A 9,885-nucleotide genomic window follows, 5' to 3' on the forward strand; every position below is an offset into this window, starting at 1 on the left:
TCCTTTATCCACACTGGTCATGACCATCACTGCCATCACTCCTGAGCCACACGATGATACTGGCCATGAACATGAGATGCCACAGGCCGAAGGTTTAGTGCTCGTATCTTTGTGCCTCATCTTTTTTTTTTCATTAGTTGCAGAGGTTCTTTCCATTATAATCCAAATGTAAAAATCGCATCTATTTTAAGTTTTTCCAGAAACCTACAGAAAATAAGATATATGTCATAATTCTATTCCTAAATTTTAAAAAGGCAGTGTCCTGTCTGGTCATTATAAGAAATCTGAAATTATTATAAGAAATAAGAAACATAGCCATCATTAGAAATCAATGTCCTGTCTGGCCAAATAAGAAATCTGAACTCTGTGATTCCAAGCTGACCCTTTGGCAGGATTTTTTTTTTTTTTTTTTTTTTTGACAGAGTCTTGCTCTGTCGCCCAGGCTGAAGGGCAATGGAGCAATCTCAGCTCACTGCAACCTCCACCTCCCAGGTTCAAGTGATTCTCCTGCCTCAGCCTTCCCAAGTAGCTGGGACTACAGGTGTGCACCACCATGCCTAGCTAATTTTTGTATTTTTTAGTAGAGATGGGGTTTCGCTATATGTTGGCCAGGCTGGTCTCGAACTCCTGACCTCAGGTGATCTGTCCACCTTGGGCCCGAAAAGTATTGGGATTACAGGTGTGAGCCACTACGCCCAGCTGAGACTTTTTTTAAGCCACAGAAATCACACAATTTGAAATTGCTATTTGACCCAATACAAGAAATATAAATTAGTTAACAATAAAAATCACTTGTTAATCTTGCCCAAGGCTGTCAGGACACCTCTGGAATGATCTTTGGACCAATGTTGCATTTATAATCTGATTTTCATCTTTTCTGTAAGAAAAACTGCAGCAGCAAGACTAAGGTAGATGTACTCTGTTTAGTTTAAAAGTGTTCATTTCAGCCAATCAACTGGTTGTTTGTGGACAATTCTTAAAAACTAGTATAATATATATATTATATATACATATATAATATTTATTACATATAATATATGTATATATTATATATATAATTTTTTAACTGGTAGATTACTATGGAGTCAGAGATATAGCTTGAAGTTCTACTTTTTGCTGAAGAATAAGAGTTGGAAGCCAACCTCTGATCAAGCCATAATATTGTGCCAGTCTTTAGGATTTTGGTTTAATCAGCTGCATTGCATACCTCAGAGGATTTTTTTTTTAAATTTCACCATTAATCTTAGCATTTGGCACAGTTTACTAAAACAGAACATGTGTGTACCCTTGACCCGCTAATTTCACTCCTAGGCATATATATACCCAACAGAAACACACGCGTTTACCAAGACACCTACTAGAATGTTCACAGCAGCACTGTCCATGAGACCCCCAAACCGGAAACTATCCAACCATTAGCAGCATAACTGACACATTTGGTACATACATACAATGGGATGCTATATAGCAATGAAAATGAGCAAATTAGATACAACAGTAAGAGAAATCTCGCAAATATAACCTTGGGCACAAGAAGCCACTGGTGAGAGAATTTCGGCTACATGATTCCATTTCTAAAAAGTTCAAAAATAGGCAAAGCTGATTGATCTATGTGTAAGGAGTCAGGATATGGAGGAAGAATACTAAGTAACTAGAGACTCCCCTTGAGTACTGATAATTTTCTGTTTCTTTTTTTCCTTTTTTTAAATAATAAGATTTTGAATCAGGCAGGCTTCTGAGCCATAGTAAGCTCAGAGACTCCAATTTTCTGTTTCTTAATTTGGTGCAGATTACATGGGTATGTCTCATCAAACTATACACTTATGGTTTGTACACTTCTCAGTTTATCTGTTTTACTTCACCACCCTCAGCCACTGTACCCCCCAAAAGTGACTGTTTCATATTTGTGTATTGCCACTTGACAATCGGCAAACTTAAAACAATTTAAGTAACTTCATTAATGTTGAAAGTGTTTCACATATGCTGGAAACAGGAGCAAAAAGACATTAAATGAAAAAATTAGGGGTTGTTTTTGAATTTTATAACAGAACAAACATAGCAATCTACAAGGTCAGAAATCTGAAGTAAAAAATTAGAAAGGAGGCGACTTCTGTATCAATAGTGGATCTTGCTCTGCAGAAGGACAAAGGGAAGGACAGGACCAGACAAAAGAAGGGAGAATAAAGACCCAAGGCCTGAGAATTTCGAGCCAGCCCATGGCGGATTTGAAATCAACAAAGGGGCAGCTTAGAAATAGACACTGGAGTGACACAAAGATGGTGTGATTGAGTACCGGGCACAACTAATGGGTGGGAGACACACATTCACAGGGAGTCCAGGCAGCAGCAGACCCCAAACCCTTTGCCGAACCAATGAAAGTGGATAGATGTTAGGTAGTGGGGAGTGACACATGCACAACTGAGAATGCAGAAGTTCTCCTTTCTTCCTAAAAGAATCTAGTCATTCACAAAAACTCAATCTTACTTGGGCCAGATGATTTTTTTTTTGAGACAGAGTCTGGCTCTGTCACCCAGGCTGCAGTGCAGTGATGTGATCTCAGTTCACTGCAACCTCCGCCTCCTGGGTTCAAGTGATTCTTCTACCTCAGCCTCCTGAGTAGCTGGGACTACAGGCACGTGCCACCATGCCCAGCTAAATTTTTGTATTTTTAGTAGAGACGGGGTTTCACCATATTGGCCAGGCTGGTCTCAAACTCCTGACTTTGTGACCCACCAGCCTCAGCCTCCCAAAGTGCTGGGATTTCAGGCGTGAGCCACTGCGCCGGGCATGGGCCAGATGATTTTTAATTTAAAAGGGTGGCCAGGCACGGTGGGTCACACCTGTAATCCCGCACTTTGGGAGGCCGAGGCAGGCGGATAACCTGAGACCAGGAGTTCCAGACCAGCCTGGCCAACATGTTGAAACCTTGTCTCTACTAAAAATACAAAAATTAGGCGGGCGTGGTGGTACACGCCTGTAGTCCCAGCTACTTGGGAAGCTGAGGCAGGAGAATCGCTTGAACCCAGGAGGCAGAGGTTGCAGTGAGCTGAGATCACACCACTGAACTCCAGCATGGGCGACAGACTCCATCTCAAAAAAAAAAAGAAAAGAAAAAGAAAAAAAATTTAAATGGGGAGCCAGAGGTCTCAGTAGCTGGAAAATCCTGTAAAATAGTATCTAAAACCATTCAGTCAGTCATTCTTTCAATATTATCTGTTGAATGGTTACTCTGAGCAATATTTTGGGCTAGAAGCCACATGGGTAAGAAAAGAGGTCCAAATTCTATTTTAAACAAGGCGAGGTGCACCATTTTGTAATGGCATAGCCTCTTGCTAAATTATTTAGTTTACTGTGAATCTCACACCCAACTCATAAGGTTCTCAGCTTAAGGTAGTGTTTAAAGGCATGGATCCTTTTATGGTTAGGGTTTCTTTCTTTTTGTTGGTGCTGTCGTCGTTTTTTTGAGACAGTCTTACTCTGTCACCCAGGCTAGAGTGCAATGGTATGATCTTGGCTCACTGCAACCTCTACCTCTCCAGTTCAAGTGATTCTTGTGCTTCAGCCTCCTGAGTAGCTGGGGCTACAGGTTGTGCCACCATGCCTGGCTAATTTTTGTATTTTTAGTAGAAACAGGGTTTCACCATATTGACCAGGCTGGTCTCGAACTCCTGACCTCAAGTGATCTTCCTGCCTCGACCTCCCAAAATGCTGGGATTACAGGTGTGAGCCACCGTGCCTGGCCTAGTTAGTTCTTTGTGTCAACTTTGCTACGCTATAGTACCATTATTCAATAAAAGATTCATCTAAGTGTTGCTGTGAAGGTATTTTGTAGATGTGGTTAACATCTATAATCAGTTGACTTTATTTTCTTTTAAATTTTTTAATTTTTGAGATAGTGTTGCTCTGTTGCCCAGGCTGAAGTGCAGTGGTGTAATCACAGCTCACTGCAGCCTCGACCTCCAAGGCCCAAGCAATCCTCCGACGTCACTCTCTCAGGTAGCTGTGCTAATTTTTTTTAACTTTTGTAAAGATGGGGTTTCCCTACGTTGCCCAAGCTGGGTGGTTGACTTTAAGGAAAGGAGATTTTCCTTGATAATGTGGGTAAGCCTCATATGATTAGTTAAAAGGTCTTAAGAGAAAAACTGAGTGTTCCCTGAGAAAGAAGAAATTCTAAGTAAAGAGTGTACCACGAGCTCCTGCCTAGTTTCCAGTCTGCCAGCCTTCCCCACAGATATGGGACTTGCCAGCCTCTCCAATTGCATAAACCAATCCTATTGGTTTTGTTTTTCTGGACAACTGATTTTCTGTTTTTCTGGAGAACTCCAGTTATACTGGAGAACTGAGACAGACGGTATTCAAACCCCTTGAGTTCAAGGCCTGGCTCTGCCATGTCCCCATCTGAGTGTCCTTTTTACTTTTGTTGCCTCATTTGCAAAATGGGGATAATAACAGCAACCTAATGCATAGGAATCAGAACCACTCCTGGCACACAGTGCTTTGAAAGTGTTTGTGAAACAAATAATTCTGTGGTTCCAAGTTGCACAAAATTCCATATATCTTAGCCGGAAAACCTGAGTTATCTGTATTCCCAACAATTTGCCATCAACCGAACACGATGACTCTTCCCCACACCAAGAACTAAATAGCCTCAGTACAACAGCCCCTCACCAGCCACGCCAGCCTAACCCCACTCAAAGGAACGATGCAGCAAAGCTGAGGTCACAGCACTTCTGGAACACTCTTAATTCTCTAAGTTCTCAGCTGCTAAAAACAGCTGAGCTTAAAGAGGCTGCCAGGAAACAGACTCCACAGAGAACTATTCCTACTATTTGCAAGGGTGGGAGTTTTAGAAAGGAGTCCTAATCATTCGCTCTGTTCCCACTGTTAATCCCTACGGCAACTTGCCATGGCCCCTTGGGATGAATGATTAAATGGGGAATCAAAGTGTTGTTTTTGTGGACACACATTTTAGGGGCAGAATATGATGCTGCTGCTGATGGTGATGATAACTTTTACTGAGCACTTACGAGATGCCAGACGCTGCTCTCAGTGCTAACTATTAACTCATGTAAACCTCAGAACAACCCCTTACGTAGATACTGTTAGGTTGGCACAGAAGTCACTGCAGTTTTTGTCTTTAAAAGTAATGGCAAAAACAGCAATTACTTCTGCACCAACCTAATACAACCACCCTCATTGCACAGATAAACAGAAAGTGACCAAGGTGAAACCTGAACCCAGGTTTTCTGGCTCTCCCTCCGGTACACACTACCGCTGAGCCTGGATTGTGACGAGGGAGGAGGGAGGCGAGGGAACAAGTAAAGAACAGGGCTGTGATTGATGGGAGTGCTTGGCAAGCTCGGGTTCAATCAATGATTAAATCAGCTTATTTTAAATGAAACAAGTTTCAAAGACTGAAGTAGAACAAATCATACACCATGTTCCTCCCTGAATTTCCTTTGTGCCCACTTTTATACATAAATACCAAAGCTCACAAAAGATTCATGCTATGGTATTTCAATCTTTCATCTTCATATAAAAAAAAAAGTAAGGCAAAGCGATTTTGAAATTATTTCTCATTTATCCACTAGCAGTGCAATGAAATCAAACACCTGCTTACTTGAAAAATGATTAAACACATTTATTCTTATTTGCTCCCATATTATACCAAGTTTTCCCTACAGGACTTCACGTTGACAAAGATATCCTGTTTTACAGGATTCCTGTGAATTAAGTCTTAGAAGACTTTTCTGGAATACGTTTTTATACCTCAGAAAACAAAAAAGATACACAGGACCAGATTCTATCAGAAACTGGTAAATTTTCACATCAGGAAGATAGACTGGGTCTCAGATACTCTTGTCCAACTTCTCCAGCTCTCAATATATTTCTATGCCCTAAGAAAATGATCTGAGCACAAAATTTACTTTTTTTTTTTTTTTTTTTTTTTGAGATAGAGTATCACTTTGTTGCCCAGGCTGGAGTGCAGTGGTACAATCTCAGCTCACTGCGACCTCTGCCTCCCGGGTTCAAGCGATTCTTCAGCCTCAGCCTCCCAAGTAGCTGGGACTACAGGTGTGTGCCACCGTGTCAGGCTAATTTTTTTGTATTTTCAGTAGAGATGGAGTTTCACCATGTTGGCCAGGCTAGTCTCGAACTCCTGACCTCAAGTGATCCTCCCATCTCAGCCTCCCAAACTGTTGGGATTACAGGCATGATCCACCGTGCCTGGCCACAGTTTACTTTTGCCCCAGAGACCTGCCTATAGTCATGCCGTCCCTTGGCTTATAGTCCCTTGGAGCTAATGCAAGATATACAGAAGCCTGGACCAGAGAAGCTATTAAGAAGGGGAAATTCTCAGATAGCTATGGCAGGAGAAGAGACGTGGAAGGAAGTGCCACATATGAAGTTTACGCCAAGTCCTGAGACCTGATTTTGTCAACTGTGTAAACTTGCCTTTCTGTGGAATTCTTTCCAGAGACAGCAGCATTGAGAATAATGCAACGACGCTGCTAATGTTTGCACCTAGAGAGGTTATGCTGACAACAGCCAGGTCTTCACGTCCCAAGAACATCTTTGTGTACCTAGCCGAGGTCCCCAAGCTCAAGAATGGCACCCCAGAATTCTGGGGACATAAAGTCCTTCTCTGGGCCCACCTGCCTCTCCCCTTTCTGGGTTCTGTCTTCCAGGTGTTTTACTGGAGCAGCAGCAGAAGGTGGGAGAGGGAGGCTGCTTTCTCTCCATCATCTCTGTAAAAACCGGCTGGTCATACTGGCATTCCTCTTCTATGGATTCCCTGCCATGAGGAACAGACTGGGATAGATGTTCACAGAGTGCTTTAAGAGGATTGCATCCTTTTAAAAATCCATAAAATTATTACAAAAAAGAAGCCAACAAAACACTCCTTTCTGAAATTGTTCCCTTGGGTAATATTATAAAAACATGTTTCCCATTGGAGCTCTTTTACAAGAAAAAAAACCTTCATTGTCAGATTTCTGAGTTTCTAATATTGAGATTCCTAGTTTTTATGTACTCTGAATGCATGTTTGTGTGTATGCGTAAATACATATATATAATTAGTTAAAATATAGTATGCATATATATGTGTGTATGTGTGTATATACATATTAATATATACATATATATTATATACATATATATAATTAGGTTAAAATATAGTTAAAAACAACCAATGAGCAATGTTTCAGATAGTCCTTCCAGACCAGTTTTGTAAATTCTGTGAGGCACCTCCTCAAAACACCATCCTTTAAAACCAGCAAGACATAGCCTACTGCTGACTCCCTATGGCCAGAAAGGACACTCAGACAAGAGGCCTTCACTTTGGCAGCTATCATCTGTCCTGGGCAAGAGCCAACAGTCATAGCACAGTCCTTCACCTTACGCACCAACCTTGTTAAGAAAGAAAATCCTGAGATTTCAAGGCTGGGTTAAGAGAGCTCTCAGTTAACTTAGTGGCAAATGTAAGTGGCATCAATGAGTTCTACAATGCCAAGTATTGCCCAGTCTGGGAACAAAAACATTCCTGCCTTTTTTTTTTTTTTTTTAATGAATGGCAATTTAAAATGATAATTTTATACTAAAGATTCACCTTTAACTTGTCATCTAACCAACTATCAAAGCAACAGTGCAACACAGAGTTTTGGCTTTGGCTATCACTTCACATGTCAAGGCGCTGCAGCGGTGACTTGCAAGGTACTTAGACTGAGGGCAAGAGGCCGAGTGCATGGAAAGCCCTGCTGAAAGCCTGTTTTAGGCTTCCATTCGGTTCATCTGCTTTCCCATGGGCAAGCAACCACCGCCTATCACAGAGCCACCCCAGTCTTAGGTCAGCAGACAATATGGGCGAAGTCTGCAAGAGGCGCACTGGCTTGGGTGTGGTCACTGGCAAAGAAAAGCACTGGTCCCCTAGCAGCGGCTCCCAAACCAAGAGCTTTACCCTTGGCGGATCATTTCCACCCGCTTCTCAGCAATTTGACCACAATCCGCACCAGCCCTTACGGCTCCCCCTGAGAAAGCATAGCGGCAGCCCCTAGACTCGGGCCTCCTCGGCAGACAAAGCCGCTGCTCGGGGGAACCCGCGCTGCACCGAGGCGACCTCCAGTCTCTGGCACCTGCGTCGCCGCCCGGCAGCTCCGCGCAGCTAACCACGCCGCGTCTCGGCAGCCGGTGGACAGCGCGGTGCGGGCGGCGGCGCTGCACCGGAAGGCACCCGAGCCGGAGTGAGGGGGTGGCTGTCTGCAGGCCCCCAGGCCGGGGGAGCGCCTCCCACCCGGGATTCCCGGCGGGGCCGGGCCCCCACACAGCCCCAAAGACAGCACGTGCCCGGAGGTTCCGCAGGCAGTATTCCCGGCACGCGAAAACTGCACCCTTACGTCCTGGGGGGACCTGGTTAGTCGTCGGGTGGACACCAGGGTCGGCTATTGTTCTCTGGGTTTCCCCGAAGGGAGACGTCCCCCATGCCGCCTCCCTGGCAGCACCTGCCGCTGGGCAAAGCCTTTCAGCTTCTCGAGAAAAGGGCGTGCCGGGGGGCGCCGCGGAAGATCACAGAACCCTAAGCGAGTCGCTACCGGCTGGTTTCAAGCCTGGAGACAAAGCTCCTCACCAAGCCAGCCCAGCCCCGTCCCGGATCTGCCATCCTGGGTTCTTAGCCCCGGTCCGAGGGCCACGCCCAGCCGGCCACCTGGGCCGCCGGGCCCCGCGCCTGCAGCTGAGGATCGTTTGGCCTGAGACCGCCTCTCAGCTGCTTGCCCCTCCCTCCTCGGGAGGCTCCCCTTCCCAGGAGGCCCCCCTCCCTCGCACAGCGCGGGTCTCCTCGCTCTCGTCCTCCCTCCTCAAACCCAGGCGGTCTCCACCCGCCTGCATCCCTCCTCCCCTCCCCATTCTTCAGCAGATCCAGCCTCACCGGGCGCCACCTGCACCGAGCTCCTTCCTTCGCTCTTCGGACCCGCCCCCGCCCCCGCCCCTTCTCTTTCCTCCTCAAACCCTAGTTCCCACTCCCTGCTCCCCGAGACCCACTACCTGTTCCAAGCCAGCTCCCCAGCCTTCCCCATCCCCATTTTTTCTCAACCGAGGCCTCCCCTCGCCCTCTCCCGGCTTCTCTCCAGCTCAGACTCCAGCCCCGTCCCCAGGCCCGGGGCGTCGACGTCGGTGCCCGCTGAGATCGATGCTGCAAGGCGGGCTCCCGCGCTGGGCTCCAGCCGAGGGACCCAGCTCGGCGCCCGCTCTGGGCTGGGCAGCCGCAGGAGGCCTTTGTGGCTCAGGCAGGAGGCTCGGAGGCGGCAGGCGAGTCCTCTGCAGGCGTCCGCTCCGTTAGCCGGGCGGGTGGAACAGACCGCCGGGTCGGGTCCAGGCTGGGCAGATCCCAACTCGGAGGCGAGAAGGACGGAGGGTGTGTATCTGGGTGGTGTGTGAGACCGGGGACAGCGCAGATCCTGGGACCGGCAGGACTGGCCCCCGGCCAGGGGCACCCCCGCCCAGCCCTCCAGCGGTCCACTGCACAGCGCCTGGCGAGGGGAGCGGCCCACTGCGTGCTAGGCGCGAAACCCCTCGGCCGAGGCACCTCCTCACCCCAGGGCTTTGCAACCCCGCGAGCACACATTAAACGCTTACTGTGAGCAGGGCCCGGCACGGCGCTTCGTGGGCGTACAAAGAGGACCCCAAGAGCGCCCTGGCTTAACCCTGATGGCCACCTCCCAACCCCAAACCACACCTCCCGCCGCGTCCCCTGCGGCCGGGCCCCAGGCGCACCCGGCTCCCCGCCCTTTTGTGCACCTCACGCAGAAACAGAAGGGGGAGAGGAGGATGTCCTAGCCCGAGGCGGATAAGCCCACCGACCCCCCTGCCATCACCCACTCCTCCGGGATG

Source organism: Mandrillus leucophaeus, unplaced genomic scaffold (assembly GCF_000951045.1).
Source record: "Mandrillus leucophaeus isolate KB7577 unplaced genomic scaffold, Mleu.le_1.0 Scaffold13, whole genome shotgun sequence".
In the NCBI taxonomy this organism is placed as follows: domain Eukaryota; kingdom Metazoa; phylum Chordata; class Mammalia; order Primates; family Cercopithecidae; genus Mandrillus; species Mandrillus leucophaeus.